General features: G+C 39.7%; 1 pseudogene; it reads right to left on the minus strand.

Annotated features, from left to right (window-relative positions):
* Window positions 1-15,448: 15,448 nt before the first annotated feature.
* Window positions 15,449-17,887, minus strand: LOC129555990 (nuclear receptor coactivator 4-like; annotated as a pseudogene).
* Between the last annotated feature and the right edge of the window lie 4,980 nt (window positions 17,888-22,867).

The following is a 22,867-nucleotide window of genomic DNA, read 5'->3' on the forward strand; positions in this document are numbered from 1 at the left end:
TGTTGAAGATTTCCTCACAGTCTGTAGCTTAGCTTGTCTTTCCATTTCCTGATGGTATATTTTGGAGAAGAGAAAGTTTTAATTGATTTGTTTGGAAGAAGAGACAGTTTTAATTGTTATACATCTCTGAAAATACTGGGTCTTCCAATCCACGGACATGGTAATTCTCTTCATTTATTCAGATCTTTAATTTTGCTCCTCATTTGCTCCTCATTGTTTAATATTTATTAGTTTAATAGTTTCATGTATAGGTATGGAACATATTCTGGTGGGGTACCTATAAGGAAAAATTCTGAGTGAACACACATCTTGTCAGATGTGACACAGATACAAAAAGTAACGTGTAAAGATAAAGACGTAAAAGACTAACTAGTAGTTGGTAAAGAAGTTTATGGCAGGAGTGTGAAAACTGTTGCTTAAAATAATAATGAGGACAAATGATCCTTTTCTCATTTTTGCCTTGTAGCTGAGTATAGTGAAAAGCTGAGTGGTAAGAATTTAGTAGTTGGCAAAAAACCCCCACTATTTTCTGAAAAAAATAGTCCTGAGCAAGAGGGTAGTACTCGTATACATAGGCATTGAACAACTACTGCCTGTATGAGGCTGGGGAAAGAGCTTGAGAACTGCTAACAGTGATAGCTTGAGTAATTTAGATAAGCAAAATAGGCAAGATAAGTACCTTTTCTCCCTTTGGGTTTAATCCAATTAGGACAGTTAAAGCCTGTTTCTATCTTTTCCATATCATAAGGAGTTACTTCCACCTCACTTGATCCAAGGCAGATTTGGTGTAGTTTTTTCTTATCTCATATTCTTGATTAGAAGAGACCTCCAGTATAAGTGCAAGTGTGATGTGTGAGAGTTCCAGGCTGAGGCAGGAATGTGTTCTTCATGGTATTTGAAATGTTTTCATAGAGTGATTATATGAAGCAGTGAGTTCCTTTGAGAATCTTTTTATATATTGTGTTCTTGCCCACTGAAGTTATTGGAAGTGGTATGGACTGACAGAAGCAGAAGATATTAAGAAGAGGTGGCAAGAATACACAGAAGAACTGTACAAAAAAGATCTTCATGGTCCAGATAATCATGATGGTGTGATCACTCACCTAGAGCCAGACATCCTGGAATGTGAAGTCAAGTAGGCTTTAGGAAGCATCACTAAGAACAAAGCTAGTGGAGGTGATGGAATTCCAGTTGAACTGTTTCAAATCCTGAAAGATGATGCTATGAAAGTGCTGCACTCAATATGCCAGCAAACTTGGAAAACTCAGCCATGGCCACAGGACTGGAAAAGGTCAGTTTTCATTCCAATCCCAAAGAAAGGCAATGCCAAAGAACGCTCAAACTATTGCACAATTGCACTCATCTCACACGCTAGTAAAGTAATGCCCCAAATTCTCCAAGCCAGGCTTCAGCAATAAGCGAACCATGAACTTCCAGATGTTCAAGCTGGATTTAGAAAGGCAGAGGAACAGAGATCAAATTGCCAACATCCACTGGATCGTGGAAAAAGCAAGAGAGTTCCAGAAAAACGTCTGTTTCTGCTTCATTGACTATGCCAAAGCCTTTGACTGTGTGGATCACAATAAACTGTGGAAAATTCTGAAAGAGATGGGAATTCCAGACCACCTGACCTGCTTCTTGAGAAATCTATATGCAGGTCAGGAAGAAACAGTCAGAACTGGACATGGAACAACAGACTGGTTCCAGATAGGAAAAGGAGTACGTCAAGGCTGTATATTGTCACCCTGCTTATTTAACTTATATGCAGAGTACATCATGAGAAATGCTGGGCTGGATGAAACACAAGCTGGATTGAAGATAGCCGGGAGAAATATCAGTAACCTCAGATATGCAGATAACACCACCGTTATGGCAGAAAGTGAGGAAGAACTAAAGATCCTCTTGATGAAAGTGAAAAAGGAGAATGAAAAAGTTGGTTTGAAGCTCAACATTCATAAAACTAAGATCATGACATCCGGTCCCATCACTTCATGGCAAATAGATGGGGAAACAGTGATAGACTTTATTTTTTTGGGCTTCAAAAATCACTGCAGATGCTGATTGTAGCCAGGAAATTAAAAGATGCCTACTCCTTGGAAGGAAAGTTATGACCAACATAGACAACATATTAAAAAGCAGAGACATTACTTTGTCAGCAAAGGTCTATCTAGTCAAGGCTATGGTTTTTCCAGTAGTCATGTATGGATGTGAGAGTTGGACTGTGAAGAAGGCTGATTGCCGAAGAATTGATGCTTTTGAACTGTGGTGTTGGAGAAGACTCTTGAGAGTCCCTTGGACTGCAAGGAGATCTAACCAGTCCATCCTAAAGGAGATCAGTCCTGGGTGTTCATTGATGGGACTGATGTTTAAGCTGAGACTCCACTACTTTGGCCACCTGATGAGAAGAGCTGACTCACTGGAAAAGACCCTGATTCTGGCAAAGGTTGAGGATAGGAGGAGAAGGGGATGACAGAGGATGAAATGGTTGGGTGGCATCACCGACTCAATGGACATGAGTTTGAGTAAACTCTGGGAGTTGGTGATGGACAGGGAGGCCTGGCGTGCTGCGGTTCATGGGGTTGCAAAGAGTCGGACACGACTGATCGACTGAACTGAACTGAAATTACTGGGTATATTTGCATCCTCCTTTTGTTCTTTCATTTCATGTTTTCTTTCTGTCTTGACACTCTAGCTATCCATGTGCAATCAGAGATATAGTGCTGAATGACAGAGATGAAAGAGCAGCCTATTTAAAAAAAAAATCACCAAAATAAATGAAAAACATGATATAAAGATAAACTTGTTTTAAATCACTCTAATTGTTTTAAATGGAAATCTTAAAATGTATAACAAGTCATAGCTACAGTAAGACTATTGTGACCATATTAAATTATAAAATATGAATAGCATGTTATAAGGAAGTATATGATTACTTTAGATTGTTTAGTTTAACATATATTTTAAATCAGGCTTGAAAGTTAAACAAAACACAAAAGAAATCCTAATGTAGATAATAGTGAAACTTTAGATTAAATGCTTTAGAGAACAGTACACATGTGAACAATTGTGATACCCAGGTATTGTAGAATTCCTTTTGGATTATCTCTAACATTCGGCTTCCCTTGTGGCTCATCTGGTCTGCAATGAGGAGACCTGGGTTCGATCCCCTGGAGAAGGGAAAGGCTACCCACTCCAGTGTTCTGGCCTGGAGAACTCCATGGACTGTATAGTTCATGGGGTCGCAAAGAATCTGATACAACTGAGCGACTTTCACTTTCACTAATATATTACTAACAGCCCACTTCAATTTTCTCTTGTCTACTCATGTTTCAGTTTAAAGGTTATTAACACCAGGTATCCCAAGAAAGGAAAATACATGATTGAGTATTAAAGAGAAAGTGTGAAAAAGTGTAGCAGCTGTCATCTATGGCTCTACTCATATATCCTGACCTCAAGTAGGAGGTTTTTCAGGAAAGAATTTCTTTTTCCTCAGGATGTTTGAGACTACAGTGTATAGAACACCTTCTTGGCTTCTCCAGGGACCTTATCTCTGGCTGGTTCATATATATGGAATTTAGAAAGATGATAATGATATACGAGACAGGAAAAGAGACACAGATGTATAGAACAGTATTTTGGACTCTGTGGGAGAGGGCGAGGTTGGGATGATTTGGGAGAATGGCACTGAAACACGTATATTATCATATGTGAAACGAATCACCGGTCCAGTTTCGATGCATGATTCAGGATGCTCGGGACTGATGTACTGGGATGAACCAGAGGGATGGGGTGGGGAGGGAGGTGGGAGGGGGTTCAAGATGGGGAACACATGTACACCCCAGGGCAGATTCATGTCAATGTATGGCAAAACCAATACAATAATGTAAAGTAATTGGTCTCCAATTAAAATAAATAAATAATTAAAAAGATGTCAAGGTTAAGCAGGGTCTCAAAGTAATTCTCTGAAAAATATCTTCCCTTAAGACATGCTAAGGCATGAACCCCACTTCTGCCCTGTCAGACACAGTCCAGTCTTTTCCTGACTGGCCTTTCTCTTTAAGACTAATACTTAGACCATGAACTTATTTCAGTACCTTTTATTTGAAAGACTCAGTCAAAGTATTTCATAAGCTTACAAATGAAATTGTTTCTCATGTGAGGTCTCACATTTCTTTTTCTCACAATATCTTTGATTCATTGTTCATTTGCAGACCCTAAGATACTCAGTTTCAAAATCCTAAACATAACATAATATTTTTGATTGTTTTCTTTCAAGGGGCAAGAGAGGTAACAATTCTCTATTATAAAAAATTTCTATATGTGGTGCTTTATTTTTATCCCAATTTCCAAATTTTTGAATTTTAAGAAATGTGTTCTATATCAGGGAAAAAAGCAGACCTATGAGAGCTTGATTTAGAAAGAGGCTTCCCTTGTGGCTCAGCTGGTAAAGAATCCGCCTGCAATGTGGAAGACCTGGGTTCAATCCCTGGGTTGGGAAAACCCCCTGGAGAAGGGAAAGGCTACTCACTCTAGTATTCTGGCCTAGAGAATTCCATGGACTGTATAATCTATGGGGTCGCAAAGAGTCAGACATGACTGAGCAACTTGCACTTGATAACTGAGCAATTTTAAGCATCTTAATTCTGAATTAGACTTACAAAATGTTACTACTCAAAGGAACCTTAGAAATCTGAGGTCCAGATTTTGAAATGATTTTCCCAAAGTCAACTATTAAATATTTGTGTTGGAAGAGTGATGATATTGCTTATTTCATTGATGTTAAGGTTTATTTGGGGTCATACATGTCAAGTGCTTGACTCAGTGTATGGCATATATGTACATGACATTAATTGTTAGTGTCCTATTGTAGTTCATTAAATCACATTATTACCAAAAAGTCAGTAATACTCTTATACCTATATGTGTGCTGCTACTCCTTGGAAGGAAAGTTATGACCAACCTAGATTGTATATTAAAAACAGAGACATTACTTTGCCAACCAAGGTCCGTCTAGTCAAGGCTATGGTTTTTTCCGTGGTCATGTATGGATGTGAGAGTTGGACTGTGAAGAAGGCTGACTGCCAAAGAATTGATGCTTTTGAACTGTGGTGCTGGAGAAGACTCTTGAGAGTCCCTTGGACTGCAAGGAGATCCAACCAGTCCATTCTAAAGGAGATCAATCCTGGGTGTTCATTGGAATGACTGATGCTAAAGCTGAAACTCCAATACTTTGGTCACCTCATGTGACGAGTTGACTCACTGGAAAAGACTCTGATGCTGGGAAATGTTGGGGGCGGGAGGAGAAGGGGACTACAGAGAATGAGATGGCTGGATGGCATCACCGACTCTATGGACATGAGTTTGAGTGAACTCCGAGAGTTGGTGATGGACAGGGAGGCCTGGCGTGCTGTGATTCATGGGGTCACAGAGAGTCGGACACGACTGAGCGACTGAACTGAACTGAACTGAACTGCTATTTAGTCACTCAGCTGTGTCCAACTCCTTGCAACCCCATGGACTGTATGTAGACCACCAGGCTCCATGGGATTGCCCAGGAAAAATACTGGAGTTGGTTGCCATTTTCCTCTCCAATATGTGTACTGACTTCCCATTTGTAATAACTAGAAATAAGTCAGGTTCTTAAATCAGTGTAATTACCTGCTGTTGCAAACAGCTTCTATATCTCTGTGTTGTAACACAATGCAATTTTATTTCTCACTCACTGGATTGTCCAGTGTAGGTCTACAGTGCAATTTCCTTCACAGAGTCATGGAGGGACTGACTATTTTCATATAGTTTTATATGAAATATAAATATATTTTCACCATCATTTAGGGCCTTGGAATTCTGCACTGGGTCCTCTGCATATAGCTGACCATGGAAGGTCATGCAGGAAGTTTTAGAGGTGTGGCCTGAAAATGGCATATCGCTTTGCTCACAGTCCATTGAAGAGAGAAATTAGTAAGTCAAATTAACTTCTACAGGTTATAGCTTAGAAATTTCTAAGTTCATTAATTAAAAGTATCACTAAAAAAATCCATATAAAATATTCATTATTGCCATTTAGGAAATTCATGCTTATGGGTACAATATTTGCGTGATCATCACAGTTCAATTGGAAAAATTAAAACTATCAATTTGCAAAGCTTAAGCATAGAATTGCAATTTTTGGTATGCAAACCCACGGGCAAACTGGAGAATGTAGGCCAAGAGGAAAAGGAAATGACATTTGATGATCATATGGCACTGACTCTGCAACAGCCAAGGTACAGAGTACAACACACTGACACATGGGAGAAAATAATCATATGCTTTCCAAAGCATTATGTCATTTGCACCTATGACATCACAGTGAAATTGGTATATGTTATCGCATAAGGAAACCAGATATAAGTGATTTTGTCTAGATGCTATGATTTCTCTTTCATTTGGTTTAAATACTTCATGAAAAATTCTAAGTTTTTCATACTTGCAAAATTAAAAATTTAATTATACTCTTGTTCTTTAGATGCTTCTTAAGAGACTTCATAAATCTGGTATTTTGCAGAATAGTCCTAACTGCCTTTGTAGATACGAATTCTTTTTTGCTTCCTGAATTGAATTTCAGTTTGGTTAGTATAATGTCACATTTATCAAAATCTTATTACCTAAATGAATGCTTAAAATGACTTGATTTTAAAATTCTGCCCTTAATTAATTTTCAATGTCTTCCTGGAGGAAACTTCCAAAAATGGCAATACTGTTTCATCTTTTCTAGTTGATGGATTTTAGGCATATTCATTGCATAATTTTTAAATTTTCTAAATTTTAATTAAATAAAAATTATACTTTGAATAGCATGCAAATTTGGAACTCACAAATATGAATTTCCTAAATGACAGTCATGAATATATTTATGTGTATTATTTCAGTGATTCTTTTAATAAAGTTGAAAACTTCTGCATAGAAACCTGTAGAATTAAATTTAAACTTTGTCTCTTTTTCTTTTATTTCAAGGAATTTGATTCTATCATATATTTGTTTGCTGAGCTTTTATGAAAAACAGATATGAACTGGTTAACAATCCAGACTGACAAAGTTAACTTCTAATTAGACATTTAAGTACACTTTTTATATCAGTAGGTACATATTTGTACACTAGAAAAAGCACTTATTTCTAAAGTTAATTAAAACTGCATATTGAAATCTTACTTGAAATTTTCATTTCATATCAAACTTCTATTTCTTTCTCCAACCACCTATTTGTCTTTCCACGTATGTTGTTCTGAGTTCTACAGTTTGGAAATGTACTTTACAATTATGTTCCTTAAAATTTCATTGAGGACTTTTTGCCATGTATGTGACTTCTGAGGTTTTATGTTTCCCTGTAGGGTTGGGACTGGACTTCCCTCGTAGCTTGGTAAAAAATCTGCCTGTAATGCAGGAGACCCCGGTTCAATTCTTGGGTTGGGAAGATCCGCTGCAGAAGGGATAGGCTACCCACTCCAATATTCTTGGGCTTCCCTTGTGGCTCAGCTGGTAAAGAATCTGCCTGCAATGCGGGAGACCTGGGTTCAGTCCCTGGGTTGGAAAGATCCCCTGGAGATGGGAAAGGCTAGCTACTGTAGTATTTTGGCGTGGAGAATTCCATGGACTGTATAGTCCATGGGGCTGCAAAGAATTGGACATGACTGAGCAACCTTCACTTTCACAGCATCGGGAAGAGAAAATACCTATAATAATTAGGGATTATGGAAACACTACTACTACCTAATCTTTTCAAAATCTAGATCTGAAAGTACATCAAGCTTGAAGAGACATCCACCACTTAATACAAATGCATAAAACAGAACTACCAGATGTTAAGTTGAAGTTTTAAATAGTGTGGAGAGTTTCGAAAAGAAGATAGTTGGCCTCTTCACATGTGGCAGAGGAGTCTCCTAAGGTGAGGGTAAGAGTCTCTTATAAATGAGAATGACATCAGTAGTTTAAATCTATCATAATTTACATGTTACAACTCTAATCCTAGATCACAAAATCTGAAAGAGGGACTTACCAGCCCCAACTGGGATTGATCCAAGATTGGGTGCCACTGGAGAGGGTCTTGGGGAAGAGAGAAATGCTTTTGTAAGGAGGGAAGGGAAGAGGACCAGAGCAGATGTATAGACAGGAGTCCATAGAACAGCAGGAACAACCTTGGTGTGGTATTCTAAGTCCTGAGTTCCAGCTTGTTGCAGAGGCCTTATCCCACTCCTCTACTTGTGTTCTCTGAGGTAACCACCATCCTTATGATTAATATACTCTCTACTTAAGCTCCTTTAAGATGTATATATATTATTTGCAGCAAAAATCCTATATAATCTAGTACCTATCTCATTGTCAAATCTGCTTGATAACAAGAGTCCATATTTTATTTTTGTGGAAAGTTTTGGAATCTACCAAAGTTCTCACTACATTTTCACCTTTATTCTCATAATGTTTTGGGAAAAAATCTTGACTCCAGGTAAATTTTCTAAAATATTTCCATCTTAAGGAAGATGTGATAGTCTGTTTTACCCATTTGTCACTGATAGAGGATATGCCTTTCACTTAAGCCAGTTGAAGTGTAAGTCATATTTTTATGACTGTTATTGAAAGAAATACATCCAGACATAAAGAATATATTCTAAGTATATTTGGAAACCAATATCTTTTATAATATACTGCTTGCTGTCTATTGTCATTGTAAATCAAGAGGTGTATGATCTCACACTTTGTGATACCACTATCTTGAATGAATTTATTGTTTTGAGCCTTACCCTGTGTTGACAGTGTAGAAATTTCTTAGATCTCTCTACGGGATAAATTGTTCCCCCCACCAGAAAGTCAGTAGCAGAAAATACACTTTCATGGTCTCTGATGGAGATTGGAATTCACAATTGTAGAAAGGAAGGAATTTGTCTAGGTAGTCTAATTCCTCTTAAAACTCAATTATTTGTAATCACATGCCTCAAACCTGCATACATTGTAATGCTGTTTCCATGAACAAAATATAGACACTGGGGTTTGTGTTAGTCATTCATTTCAGTTCAGTTCAGTTGCTCAGTCGTGTCCGACTCTTTGCGACCCCGTGAATCACAGCACGCCAGGCCTCCCTGTCCAACACCAACTCCCGGAGTTCACTCAAACTCATGTCCATCGAGTCGGTGATGTCATCCAGCCATCTCATTCCCTTTCATCCCCTTCTTCTCCTGCCCCCAATCCCTCCCAGCATCAGAGTCTTTTCCAGTGAGTCAACTCGTCACATGAGGTGGCCAAAGTTTATCCCTCTTATAAGCATAGAGAAAAGGGAATAATCAGAATCATTGATATAGGAAAAGTGGTGTTACTCATATTTTATTAAGAACTAAGCCTCACAGTACTCACAGAGTACTCCAGTACTCTTGCTTAGAAAATCCTATGGATGGAGCAGCCTGGTAGGCTGTAGTCTGTGGGGTCAGAAAGGGTTGGACACGACTGAGCGACTTCACTTTCACTTTTCACTTTCACACATTGGAGAAGGAAATGGCAACCCACTCCAGTGTTCTTGCTTGGAGAATCCCAGGGACGGGGGAGCCTGGTGGGCTTCCATCTATGGGGTCACACAGAGTCGGACACAACTGAAGTGACTTAGCAGCAGCAGCAGCAAGCCTCACAAAATGTGATTTTAAAATTTTCATCATGATAAAATGATTATATCTTTAAATACAGTCAGGTGTATATAAAATCAGTTGTTTTAATTCAGGAGGGGAGTATTAGCTGTATACTTCTCTGAGTTTTTGTTGACAATGAAGATTCACGCGTGTACTCTCTTCCATTGTATAAGACACTGCCTCACAGTGCAGTGAAAAATGACTTGATCTGAGATTCTCAAACTCCAAACAGATTGCCTTCAAATGAATAGGCCCATACTGTAGTAATCTACTTTTCTTAACTCTCTTAAGACTCCTAAGAAAATGAAGAATAAGTTATTAATTAAAAGTTCTGAGTAGCTAAGCCGTTGGTCTTATCTTTTCCTTGCTGTTTTTAATGAGTCTTACACTTATGACCCAAAGTCATTGGTGAATCATATATAGGGAGGGAACTATGCACTTCATAGTTCTTACTCATATTTCCCAATGATTCTCTTAGTTTCCTTTAGATTCTTATATACAAGAAAGGATTTACACACTTGTTTCAAAGCTTTTATTATTCTACTGATTATTCCGTTATTTTAGTGGTGTAACTTATTAATCATACTCCCATAGATCTTAAAAAATTATAATTTTAAAATCCAATAAGATATTTACATTTGAAGTGAAACAATTAAATGCAACTAACTTTTTAAGAAATGATCCTGACAGCTCCTCTACAAAGCTGATCTTGGGATAAAACTTAAAGATTCAAATTGAATGGGTTTTGGCATTTCTCAGCTGTTGCTTCCTGTGAAAAACTGCTGACAGTTTGAGACACTTAAAGTTAACTACACCAAATGATGATAAATGTCCTGGGTGCTAGCATTTTTTCCTTCAGTCTTTCTCAAATATTAGATGTTTATATCTTCTCCTTGCTACTCCCACATGTTCTGGGCAAACGGGTCAAGGATATAATGGATATGTGTGTGTGTGTGTGTGTGTGTGTGTGTGTATGTATATATTTATAAAAACCCACCAATTTTTGAAAAAATTTATTTTAATTGGAGAATAATTCCTTTACAATATTGCAATGGATTTTTGCCATACATCAACATGAATCAGCCACAGGTATACATATGTTCCCCCCAACCATCCTGAACCCCTCTCCCTCTGCCCTTCCCACCCTATCCCTCTGGATTGTCCCAGAGCACCAATTTAGGGTGCTGTGTTTCAGGCATCAAACTTGCACTGGTCATCTATTTTACTTATGGTAATGTACACGTTTCAATGCTATTCTCTCAAATCATCCCACCTCACCTTCTCCCACTGAGTCCAAAAATCTGTTATTTACGTCTGTGTCTCCTTTGCTGCCCTGAATGTGGGATTGTTGGTATCATCTTTCTAAATTCCATATATGTGTGTTAATATACAGTATTTGTCTTTCTCTTTCTGTCTTACTTCACTCTGTATAATAGGCTTTAGGTTCATCCACCTTGTTAGAACTGAGTCAAATGTGTTCCTTTTTATATCTGAGTAATATTCCATGGTGTCTGCTGCTGCTAAGTCACTTCAGTCATGTCTGACTCTGTGTGACCCCTTAGACAGAAGCCCACCAGGCTCCCCCATCCCTGGGATTCTCCAGGCAAGAACACTGGAGTGGGTTGCCATTTCCTTCTCCAATGTGTGAAAGTGAAAACTGAAAGTGAAGTCGCTCAGTCGTGTCCGACCCTTAGCAATCCCACGGACTGCAGCCTACCAGGCTCCTCCATCCATGGGATTTTCTAGGCAAGAGTACTGGAGTGGCTTGCTGTACCAGAATTTCCTTATCCATTCACCTGTTGATGGATATTTAAGTTGCTTCCATATCCTAGCTGTATTAAATAGTGCTGCAGTGGACAATGGGATACATGTGTCTCTTTCAGTTCTGGCTTCCTCAGGGTATATGTCCAGCAGTGGGATTGCTGGGTCATATGGCAGTTCTATTCCCAGTTTTTAAGGAATCTCCACACTGTTCTCCATAGTGGCTGTACCAGTTTGCATTCCTACCAACAGTATAAGAGGGTTCCCTTTTCTCTACACCCTCTCCAGCATTTATTGTTTGTAAACTTTTTGATGATGGCCATTGTGACTGGTGTGAGATGATGCCTCATTGTGGTTTTGATTTGCATTTCTCTAATACTGAGTGATGCTGAGTATCAATTCATGTGTTTATTATCCATGTATATGTCTTTTTTTGAGAAATGTTTGTTTAGCTCTTTTGCCCACTTTTGATTGGGTTGTTTATATTTCTGGTATTGAGCTGCATGAACTGTTTATATAGTTTGGAGATTAATTCTTTGTCAGTTGTTTTGTTTGTTATTTTCTCCCATTCTGAGGGCTGTCTTTTCACCTTGCTTATAGTTTCCTTCATTGTGCAAAATTCCTTCACTGTGCTTTTAAGTTTAATTAGGTCCCATTTGTTTATTTTTGTTTTTATTTCCATTACTCTGTTAAGTGAGTCATAGAGATTCTTGCTGTGATTTATTGCAGAGTGTTCTGCCTATGCTTTCCTCTAGGAAACATCTTTCATTTAGGTCTCTAATCCATTTTGAGTTTATTTTTGTGTATGGTGTTAGAAAGTGTTCTAGTTTCATTATTTTGCATATAGTGGATCAGTTTTCCCAGCACCACTTGTTGAAGAGACTCTTTCCTCCATTGTATATATTTGCCTCCTTTGTCAAAGATAAGGTGTCCAGAGGTATGTGAATTTATCTCTGGACTTTCTATTTTGCTCCATTGATCTATATTTCTGTCTTTGTGCCAGTACTATATTGTTTTTATGACTGTAGTTTGTAGTATAGTCTGAAGTCAGAAATATTGGTTCCTACAGTTCCATTCTTCTTTCTCAAGATTGCTTTGGCTATTCAGGGTCTTTTGTGTTTCCATACAAATTGTGAAATTATTTGTTCTAGTTCTTTGAAAAATACTATTGGTAGTTTGATAGAGATTGCATTGAATCTATAGATTGTTTGATAGTACAATCATTTTCACTATACTTATTGTACCAATCCAAGAACATGGTACATTTCTCCATCTATCTGTATCATCTTTGATTTCTTTCATCAGTGTTTTATAGTTTTCTGTATACAAGTCTTTCATTTTTCAGGTAAATTTGTTCCTAAGTATTTTATTCTTTTCATTGCAGTGGTGAATGGGATTATTTCCTTAATTTTCTGATTTTTCATTGTTAATATATATGAATGCAAGGGATTTCTGTGTGTTAATTTTACATTCTGAAATTTACTATATTCATCTAGTAATTTTCTGGTGGCATCTTTAGGATTTTCTTTCTTTTTTTTTTTTGGCTCTTATGCTTTCAATGAATGGAGGGAGGTACAAAATGTATCAATGCAAAAGAATGTTTTACATACTCATTTAGTTCAGTTCAGTTGCTCAACCATGTCTGCCTCTTTGAGACCCCATGAATTGTAGCACACCAGGACTCCCTGTCCATCACCAACTCCCGGAGTTCACCCAAACTCGTGCATTGAGTTGGTGATGTCATCCAGTCATCTCATCCTCTGTCGTCCCCTTCTCCTCCTGCCCCCCGTCCCTCCAAGCATCAGGGTCTTTTCCAATGAGTCAACTCTTCCCATGAGGAGGCTAAAGTACTGGAGATCAGTCCTTCCAATGAACACTCAGGACAGATCTCCTTTAGGATGGACTGGTTGAATCTCCTTGCAGTCCAAGGGACTCTCAAGAGTCTTCTCCAGCACCACAGTTCAAAAGCATCAATTCTTTGGCGCTCAGCTTTCTTCACAGTCCAACTCTCACATCCATACATGACCACTGGAAAAACCATAGCCTTGACTAGACGGAAGTTTGTTGGCAAAGTAATATCTCTGCTTTTTAATATAGTATCTAGGTTGGTCATAACTCCTTCCAAGGAAGGAGTAAGGGTCTTTTAATTTCATGGCTGCAATCACCATCTGTAGTGATTTTGGAGCCCCCCAAAATAAAGTCTGACACTGTTGCCACTGTTTCCCCATCATCCCATGAAGTGATGGGACCAGATGCCATGATCTTAGTTTTCTGAATGTTGAGCTTTAAGCCAACGTTTTCACTCTCCTCTTTCACTTTCATCAAGAGGCTTTTGAGTTTCTCTTCACTTTCTGCCATAAGGGAGGTGTCATCTGCATATCTAAGGTTATTGATATTTCTCGCAGCAATCTTGATTCCAGCTTGTACTTCTTCCAGCCCAGTGTTCCTCATGATGTACTCTGCATATAAGTTAAATAAGCAGGGTGACAATATACAGCCTTGATGTACTCCTTTTCCGATTTGGAACCAGTCTGTTGTTCCATGTCCAGTTCTAACTGTTGCTTCCTGACCTGCATACAGGTTTCTCAAGAGGCAGGTCAGGTGGTCTGGAATTCCCATCTCTTTCAGAATTTTCCACAGTTTATTGTGATCCACTTACTCATTAGCATAGTGATTAATGTTAATTTAGGGATACACAATGTATTAAATCTCAATTACAAAGTTTCCTGCGACCTAAGATAATGGAAAACTCCTTAAGTTTTTACCAACCACCTTTAGAGTTCTAAATGGTGTCTGGAAGAACTAAAACATAATAGGCTCCTTTCAGCTATGGTTAAGAACTCTAGTGAAGCTATATGGCAATGACACTGAGACTGAAGTTTCCCCAAAAGGGCTTTCTAGATTACTACATCACAAACTTTAAAAATATTTCTAATAACAGGCAAGTTGAGTGGCTTAATAGTTTAAAAGTGGAAAGCAGCTAAGGTGTCTCATCTTAGAGAATTTTAAAACATGGTATAAATACCATCTCTCTCCTACAGAGAAACATTTTAATGCATGGACATAACTTTAAGGATACTAAGGAAAGATCGATAGTTTTCATAAAGCTTCAATTAACACCCTAAGGCACAAGTGTTCCAAACTTCCTATTCACTAAAATGTCACTGCATAATACTTTTTGAGATATAGTTATGCTATGCTTGCAGTGAGCGGACGTTTAATTTATGCCTAGTTAAAAGCACCAGGTGTCAAGTTCAGCTTCCATTTACACAGGATGCACCAATAACACTTAGGATAGTGAATAGTTCAAGTACTACATTTCCAATATACTTTGCTTTATGATTAGTCAGCACCGGGGCTCTTCTGCCTGTAGTTCTTCAGAATATTTTGAGAGAGGATAGAACTACCCTGAATATAGTCTTCAAGCAATATGGAGCCCTTCTGAAAGAGCTGTCTTTTTTCATAATAACATTTAGAGAAGGGAATAAAGACAGAACTGCAAAAGCTGAGTTTCTTTCAAAAGAAGAAAAATAATGTAGAAGCTGGAACCTAAGCTAAAATGTTTTGTGATAAATGTCAAAAATTGCCAAGACTTTCAATTCATGTTTTGGTAAGGAAAACTCACTATATTGGCAAGGTTAATTGTGTAAAATATAATAGTATCTTAATGAAACAGAAGAATTCACCATTAATGGAAGAAAACCCATGATAAGGGAAGCATCCAAAGACTGGCAATAAAAAGGTTGGGTGATTTTACTAGCTTTAGAATACATCAATACACTTTGATTATCAAACGATTTCATTTTTTAAAACTGCAGTGTTTTAATGTACTTCTAATAATAACCCAATCTAAGGAGTCATGGAGGCTTATGAAAAAGACCTACCCACTAAGAGGCATTTCTAGTGTAGGGGTGAATTAATACTTCTGTAAGAAGGAACTGAATTACCTCAGCATCAACAAATAGCCATTTTCCTTTACACAGTAACTCATAATTGGGTGACTAATTTCTCTTTAGTTCGAAATTGGGCAGGAAAGGAACTACATCAGACCCAGAAACAATGATTTCACAAGCAGCAGTCACTCAGCTCATGGATTTGTGATAATCTGCAGAAAATTTGCTTGACTAGTACTTGATTCATTCACATCTGTAGAGGGGTTCGATACAATCACTTTATTTTTTTTAATCAACTTTACTCTGTATACAGGCAAAGAGATCACAAACTGCTGGGAGGCCATAATGATCTAGGGGAAAGTTGTGTTCCTCCTGTAGGGGTGATTTAAGCAATACTTCCTTGGCCTTCTTTCAAAGTAGCCACTTGTAGTCTCCTGAGGATAATGTACTAAAATTTCTGTCGTCTTTCCTGGCAAGACCTAGTCAGCTGTGTTAAAGAGACATCAGGAGGTGGCCAAGGGGTTTGTAAGCTTTTGTTTGCCAGCCCTGTCCTCTGTAAGAGGCTCTTCCTTGGGACATCCTTCTTTGTGTGAGGGGATCATGAGCCACTTTGACAAGGGACTGTTCCTTATGATTTGGCAGGAATCAGCCATGAAATTAAAAGACGCTTGCTCCTTGGAAGGAAAGTTATGACCAACCTTGATAGTATATTAAAAAGCAGAGACATTACTTTGCCAACCAAGGTCTGTCTAGTCAAGGCAATGGTTTTTCCCGTGGTCATGTATGGTTGTGAGAGTTGGACTGTGAAGAAGGCTGATCGCCGAAGAATCGATGCTTTTGAACTGTGGTGTTGGAGAAGACTCTTGAGAGTCCCTTATACTGCAAGGAGATCCAACCAGTCCATTCTAAAGGAGATCAATCCTGGATGTTCATTGGAGGGACTGATGCTAAAGCTGAAACTGCAATACTTTGGCCACCTCATGCGACGAGTTGACTCACTGGAAAAGACTCTGATGCTGGGAAAGGTTGGGGGCGGGAGGAGAAGGGGACGACGGAGAATGAGATGGCTGGATGGCATCACCGACTCTGTGGACATGAGTTTGAGTGTACTCCGGGAGTTGGTGATGGACAGGGAGGCCTGGCGTGCTGTGATTCATGGGGTCGCGGAGAGTCGGACACGACTGAGCGACTGAACTGAACTGAACTGAACTGAACAATTCTAGAAGAAGCCATCGCCTTTGGTGCCTTAGCTTGTTCTGCTGTCTCTCTTTTGGATGGAGAGAGCCACATGTTCAGGGAATCTTTATGTTTCTCAGGTTCAGGTTTTGGTTCCACAGGCATACCATTTTTGTCCTTTCCTTCTTTCTTCAGAAGCCATTTACACAGAGCTTCCTTCTCACAGTTTTCATCACACATGCACTCTGCAAAACTTGTACAGGGTTCATTGGCTTTGCAGACCTCCTCCACTTTATATGGGTCTAGATGGTTCTGGATACGTCAGTCCTCAGTAGGCAGGCTGGGGAGTGGATGAGGGTTTCTTGGCCTTCAAGTGGTCGTTCAGGCATTTCAGATTGCCTGGGTTCTCAATCTTCACACCTTTGGGCTGGTTACCCTGACAATTGGTACAGGAATTAGACTTGACAAGCCAATCATTCACATTGTAGGGCTCCCGGAACACCTGGAACAAGAGCTTAAACTTCTCACTGGACGTTTCACAGCCGCCATTCTCAGGCTTCTCAAGTTTATGGGATTCCTGGGGAGTTACCAGCCAACCAGAAAGATCCATCTCATCTTGATCAAGAGGCTCTAGATCACTAACCTTTTTAATTTCAGTGGAATAAGAACTGGTAGTGGTACAGCTGTTAAGACTTTTTGGTAACTTGGTTTTTCAGAAACTTCTTGTTGATGACTCTTGTGGAGCCAGTTTTCCAAACCCTTTAGGTTGCCCCAGATATTATTCAAGAAACTGCAGGCTCTAGCAGATGTCTGATTGTTTTCCAAGGTCTGCTTTTGGTTGAGCCAGTCCTGGAGATTGGTGCTGGGTAGGTAAGGAGCCTGGTGACCAATGGCAGGTTTGCTTCCAAGGAGCCATTCACTGAGAGGTACAGCTGTGGTGCTGGATGCTGACTTCTGCTCTGGCAATGGGGGGCAGTTATGTTGGCTTCAGAGTAGGGCAGTTGAATCTTCAGGTTTGAGGGTCAGACTGCCCAGCCTGCCCAGGCACGTTGAGACTTGATTGGCTATGTCTTTGTTTTGGGTGCACTCCAGTTGATGAATAAGACAATTGAACTGGCCCAGTAACCAGTAGAGCTGTTGGGCCTGCTGCTGGAGCATCTTCTCTTTAAGCTGATAGATGAGATCTACTTGTTCATACAACCACATCTCACAGCTTCGAAGGCATTCCAGGTGGTGACTTATGCAGCAGTGAATCTGGGCTTTGACCTCTTGCAAGTTACCTTTAATTTGCTGCTCAGCTGGGAGAACTCCACCAATTGCAAGCTCCAAGTCCTTCCATGCATCATAACACCTCAAAAGGGGTTCTCTATTAGTGGAGCAGCCACTCTGGTCCTGTGAGGTACTCATTCTGCACATAGCTTCTCCTCTCAAGCTAGGCCTGTGTGCCTGAGCTACCCAGCAAGCAGGATGCTGCTTTATCCAGGCCTGGGTGAGAAAAGTCCCTGGGCTCGCAGAGAGCACCCCACCCCACCAGCGTGTCTGGCAGTGCCCTAGGGTTTTGTATGTAGAGAATAATATTATCTGCAAACAGAGTTTTGCATTTTTCTTTTCCAATCTGAATTCCTTTTAATTCTTCTCTTATTGCTGTGGCTATCACTTCCAAACTGTGTTAAATAGTAGCAGTGAGAGTGGGCACCCTTGTCTTGTCCCTGATTTTGGAGGAAAATCTTTCAATTTTTTGCCATTGAGGATAATGTTTGCTGGAGGTTTGTCATATGTCAGTTCAGTCGCTCAGTCATGTCTGACTCTTTGGGACCCATTGGACTGCAGCACGCCAGGCTTCCCAGTTCATCACCATCTCCTGGAGTTTACCGAGACTCAGGTCCATTGAGTCGGTGATGCCATCCAACCATCTCATCCTCTATCATCCCCTTCTCCTCCCACCTTCGATCATTCCCAGCATCAGGGTCTTTTCCAATGAGTCATTTCTTCACATCAGGTGGCCAAAGTATTGGAGTTTCAGCTTCAAAATCAGTCCTTGCAGTGAATATCCAGGACTGATTTCCTTTAGGATGGACTGGTAGTATCTCCTTGCAGTCCAAGGGACTATCAAGAGTCTTCTCCAACACCACAGTTCAAAAGCATCAATTCTTTGGTGCTCAGGTTTCTTCACAGTCCAACTCTCACATCCCTACATGACCACTGGAAAAACCATGGCCTTGACTAGACGGAACTTTGTTGGCAAAGTAATGTCTCTGCTTTTTAAAATACTGTCTAGGTTGGTTATGACATTCCTTCCAAGGAGTAAACGTCTTTTAATTTCATGGCTGCAGTCACCATCTGCAGTGGTTTTGGAGCCCAAGAAAGTAAAGTCAGTCACTGTTTCCACTGTTTCCCCATCCATTTGCCATGAAGTGATGGGAACGGATACCATGATCTTAGTTTTCTGAATGTTGAGCTTTAAGCCAACTTTTTCACTCTCCTTTTACACTTTCATCAACAGGCTCTTTAGTTCTTCTTCACTTTCTGCCATAAGGGTGGTGTCATCTGCATATCTGAGGTTATTGGTATTTCTCCCTGCAATCTTTATTCCAGCTTGTGCTTCTTCCAGCCCAGGTTTTGCATGATGTACTCTGCATATAAGTTAAATAAGGCAATGCCAAAGAATGCTCAAACTACTGCACAATTACATTCATCTCACACACTAGTAAAGTCATGCTCAAAATTCTCCAAGCCAGGCTTCAGCAATACATTAACTGTGAACTTCTAGATGTACAAGATGGTTTTAGAAAAGGCAGAGGAACCAGAGGTCAAATTGCCAACATCTGCTGGATCATAGAGAAAGCAAGAGAGTTCCAGAAAAACATCTATTTCTGATTTATTGACTATGTCAAAGCCTTTGACTGTGTCGATCACAATAAACTGTGGAAAGTTCTGAAAGAGATGGGAATACCAGACCACCTGACCTGCCTCTTGAGAAACCTGTATGCAGGTCAGGAAGCAACAGTTAGAACTGGACATGGAACAAATGACTGGTTCCAAATAGGAAAAGGAGTACATCAAGGTTGTATATTGTCATCCTGCTTATTTAACTTATATGCAGAGTACATCATGAGGAACGCTGGGCTGGAAGAAGCACAAGCTGGAATCAAGATTGCAGGGAGAAATATCAATTATCTCAGATATGCAGATGACACCACTCTTATGGCAGAAAGTGAAGAGGAACTCAAAAGCCTCTTGATGAAAGTGAAAGAGGAGAGTGAAAAGGTTGGCTTGAAGCTCAACATTCAGAAAACTAAGTCATGGCATCTGGTCCCATCACTTCATGGCAAATAGATGGGAAACAATGGAAACAGTGTCAGACTTTATTTTTCTGGGCTCCAAAATCACTGCAGATGCTGATTTCAGCCATGAAATTAAAAGACACTTACTCCTTGGAAGGAAAGTTATAACCAACCTAGATAGCATATTAAAAAGCAGAGACATTACTTTGCCAACCAAGGTCCATCTAGTCAAGGCTATGGTTTTTCCAGTGGTCATGTATGGATGTGAGAGCTGGATTGTGAAGAAAGCTGAGCACCGAAGAATTGATGATTTTGAACTCTACTGTTGGAGAAGACTCTTGAGAGTCCCTTGGACTGCCAGGAGATCCAACCAGTCCATCCTAAAGGAGACCAGTCCTGGGTGTTCATTGGAAGGGCTGATGCTGAAGCTGAAACTCCAATACTTTGGCCACCTCATGTGAAGAGTTGACTTACTGGAAAAGACTCTGATGCTGGGAGGGATTGGGGGCAGGAGGAGAAGGGGATTACAGAGAATGAGATGGCTCGATGGCATCACCGACTCTGTGGACATGAGTTTGAGTGAACTCCAGGAGTTGGTGATGGACAGGGAGGCCTGGTGTGCTGCAGTCCATGGGGTCGCAAAGAGACAGACACAGCTGAGCAACTGAACTGAGCTGAACTGAAAGCAGGGTGACAATATATAGCCTTGACATACCCCTTTTCCTATTTGGAACCTGTCTGTTGTTTCATGTCCAGTTCTTACTGTTCCCCCCGACCTGCATATAGATTTCTCAGGAGGCAGGTAAGGTGATCTGATACTCCCATCTCTTTCAGAATTTTCCTCAGTTTGTTGTGATCCACACAGTCAAAGGCTTTGGCATAGTCAATAAAGCAGAAATAGATGTTTTTCTGTAACTCTCTTGCTTTTTCGATGATCCAGCAGATGTTAGCAATTTGATCAGTGGTTCTTCTCCCCTTTCTAAAAGCATCTTGAACATCTGGAAGTTCATGGTTCATGTATTGCTGAAGCCTGACTTGGAGAATTTTGAGCATTACTTTAATGTGTGAGATGAATGCAGTTGTACGGTAATTTAAACATTCTTTGGTTTTGCCTTTCTTTGGGATTGGAATGAAGACTGACATTTTCCAGTCCTGTGGCCATTGCTGAGATTTCCAAATGTGCTGGCACATTGAGTGCAGCACTTTCACAGCATCATCTTTCAGGATTTGAAATAGCTCAACTGGATTTCCATCATCTCCACTAACTTTGTTTGTAGTGATGCTTCCTAAGGCCCACTTGACCTTACATTCCAGGATTACTGGCTGTAGGTGAGTGATCACACCATTGTGATTATCTGGGTCGTGAAGATGTTCTTTGTATTGTTCTTCTGTGTGTTCTTGCCACCTCTTCTTAATATCTTCTGCTTCTGTTAGGTCCATACCATTTCTGTCCTTCATCGAGCCCATCCTTGCATGAAATGTTCCCTTGGTATCTCTCATTTTCTTGAAGAGATCTCTAGTCTTTCCCATTTTGTTGTTGTCTTCTATTTCTTTGCACTGATCCCTGAGGAAGGCTTTCTTTTCTCTCCTTGCTATTCTTTGACATTCTGCATGCAAATGGGTATATCTTTCCCTTTCTCCTTTGCTTTTCGCTTCTCTTCTTTTCACAGTTATTTGTAAGGTTTCCTTACACAATCATTTTGCTTTTTTGCATTTCTTTTTCTTGTGGATGGTCTTAATCCCTGTCTCCTCTACAATGTCATGAACATCTGTCCATAGTTCATCAGGCACTCTATCTATCAGATCTAATCCCTTGCATTTATTTCTCACTTCTACGGTATAATCATAAGGGATTTGATTTAGGTCGTACCTGAATGGTCTAGTAGTTTTCCGTACTTTCTTCAATTTCAGGCTGAATTTGTCAATAAAGAGTTCATGATCTGAGCCACAGTCAGCTCCCGGTCTTGTTTTTGCTGACTGTATAGAGCTTCTCCATCTTTGGCTGCAAAGAATATAATCAGTCTGATTTCGGTGTCGACCATCTGCTGTTGGCCATGTGTAGAGTCTTCTCTTGTGTTGTTGGAAGAAGGTGTTTCCTATGACCAGTGTGTTCTCTTGGCAAAACTCTATTAGCTTTTGTCCTGGTTCATTCTGTACTCCAAGGCCAAATTTGCTTGTTACTCCAGGTGTTTCTTGACTTCCTACTTTTGCATTCCAGTCTTTTATAATGAAAAGTACATCTTTTTTGGGTGTTATTTCTAAAAGTTCCTGTAGGTGTTCAGAGAACTGTTCACCTTCAGCTTCTCCAGCATTGCTGCTCAGCGCATGGACTTGGATTACCGTGATATTGAATGGTTTGCTTATAAATGAACAGAGATCATTCTGTCATTTTTGAGATTGCATCTGAGTACTGTATTTTGGACTCTCTTGTTGACTATGATGTCTACTCCATTTCTTCTTAGGGATTCTTCCCCACTGTAGTAGATATAATGGTCATCTGAGTTAAATTCTCCCATTCCAGTCCATTTTAGTTTGCTGATTCCTAAAAAGTCAGCATTCACTCTTGCTATCTCCTGATTGACCACTTCCAATTTGCCTTGATTCCTGGACCTAATATTCCAGGTTCATATGTAATATTGCTCTTTATAGCATTGGACCTTGCTTCTATCACCAGTCACATCCACAACTGGGTGGTGTTTTTGCTTTGTGTCTGTCTCTTCATTCTTTCTGGAGTTATTTCTCCACTGATCTCCAGTAGCATATTGGGCACCTACTGACTTGGGAAGTTCATCTTTCAGTGTCCTGTCTTTTTGCTTTTTCATACTGTTCATGGGGTTCTCAAGGCAAGAATACTGAAATGGTTTGCCATTCCCTTCTCCAGTGGACCACATTTTGTCAGAACTCTCCATCATTACCCGTCTGTCTTGGGTGGCCCTACATAGCATGGCTCATAGTTTCATTGAGTTAGACAAGGCTGTGGTCCATGTGATTAGAAAGGTTAGTTTTCTTTTTTTTTTTATACTAATCAGAGATTTTCAAATATACATACAAACATAACATTTTGCTGTAAGACATTTTGCTATATACAATGTATACATCTATA

The sequence above is a fragment of the Moschus berezovskii genome, chromosome 12, assembly GCF_049115385.1.
Source record: "Moschus berezovskii isolate FMDL1 chromosome 12, NW_MosBer_1.0, whole genome shotgun sequence".
Classification (NCBI taxonomy): Eukaryota; Metazoa; Chordata; class Mammalia; order Artiodactyla; family Moschidae; genus Moschus; species Moschus berezovskii.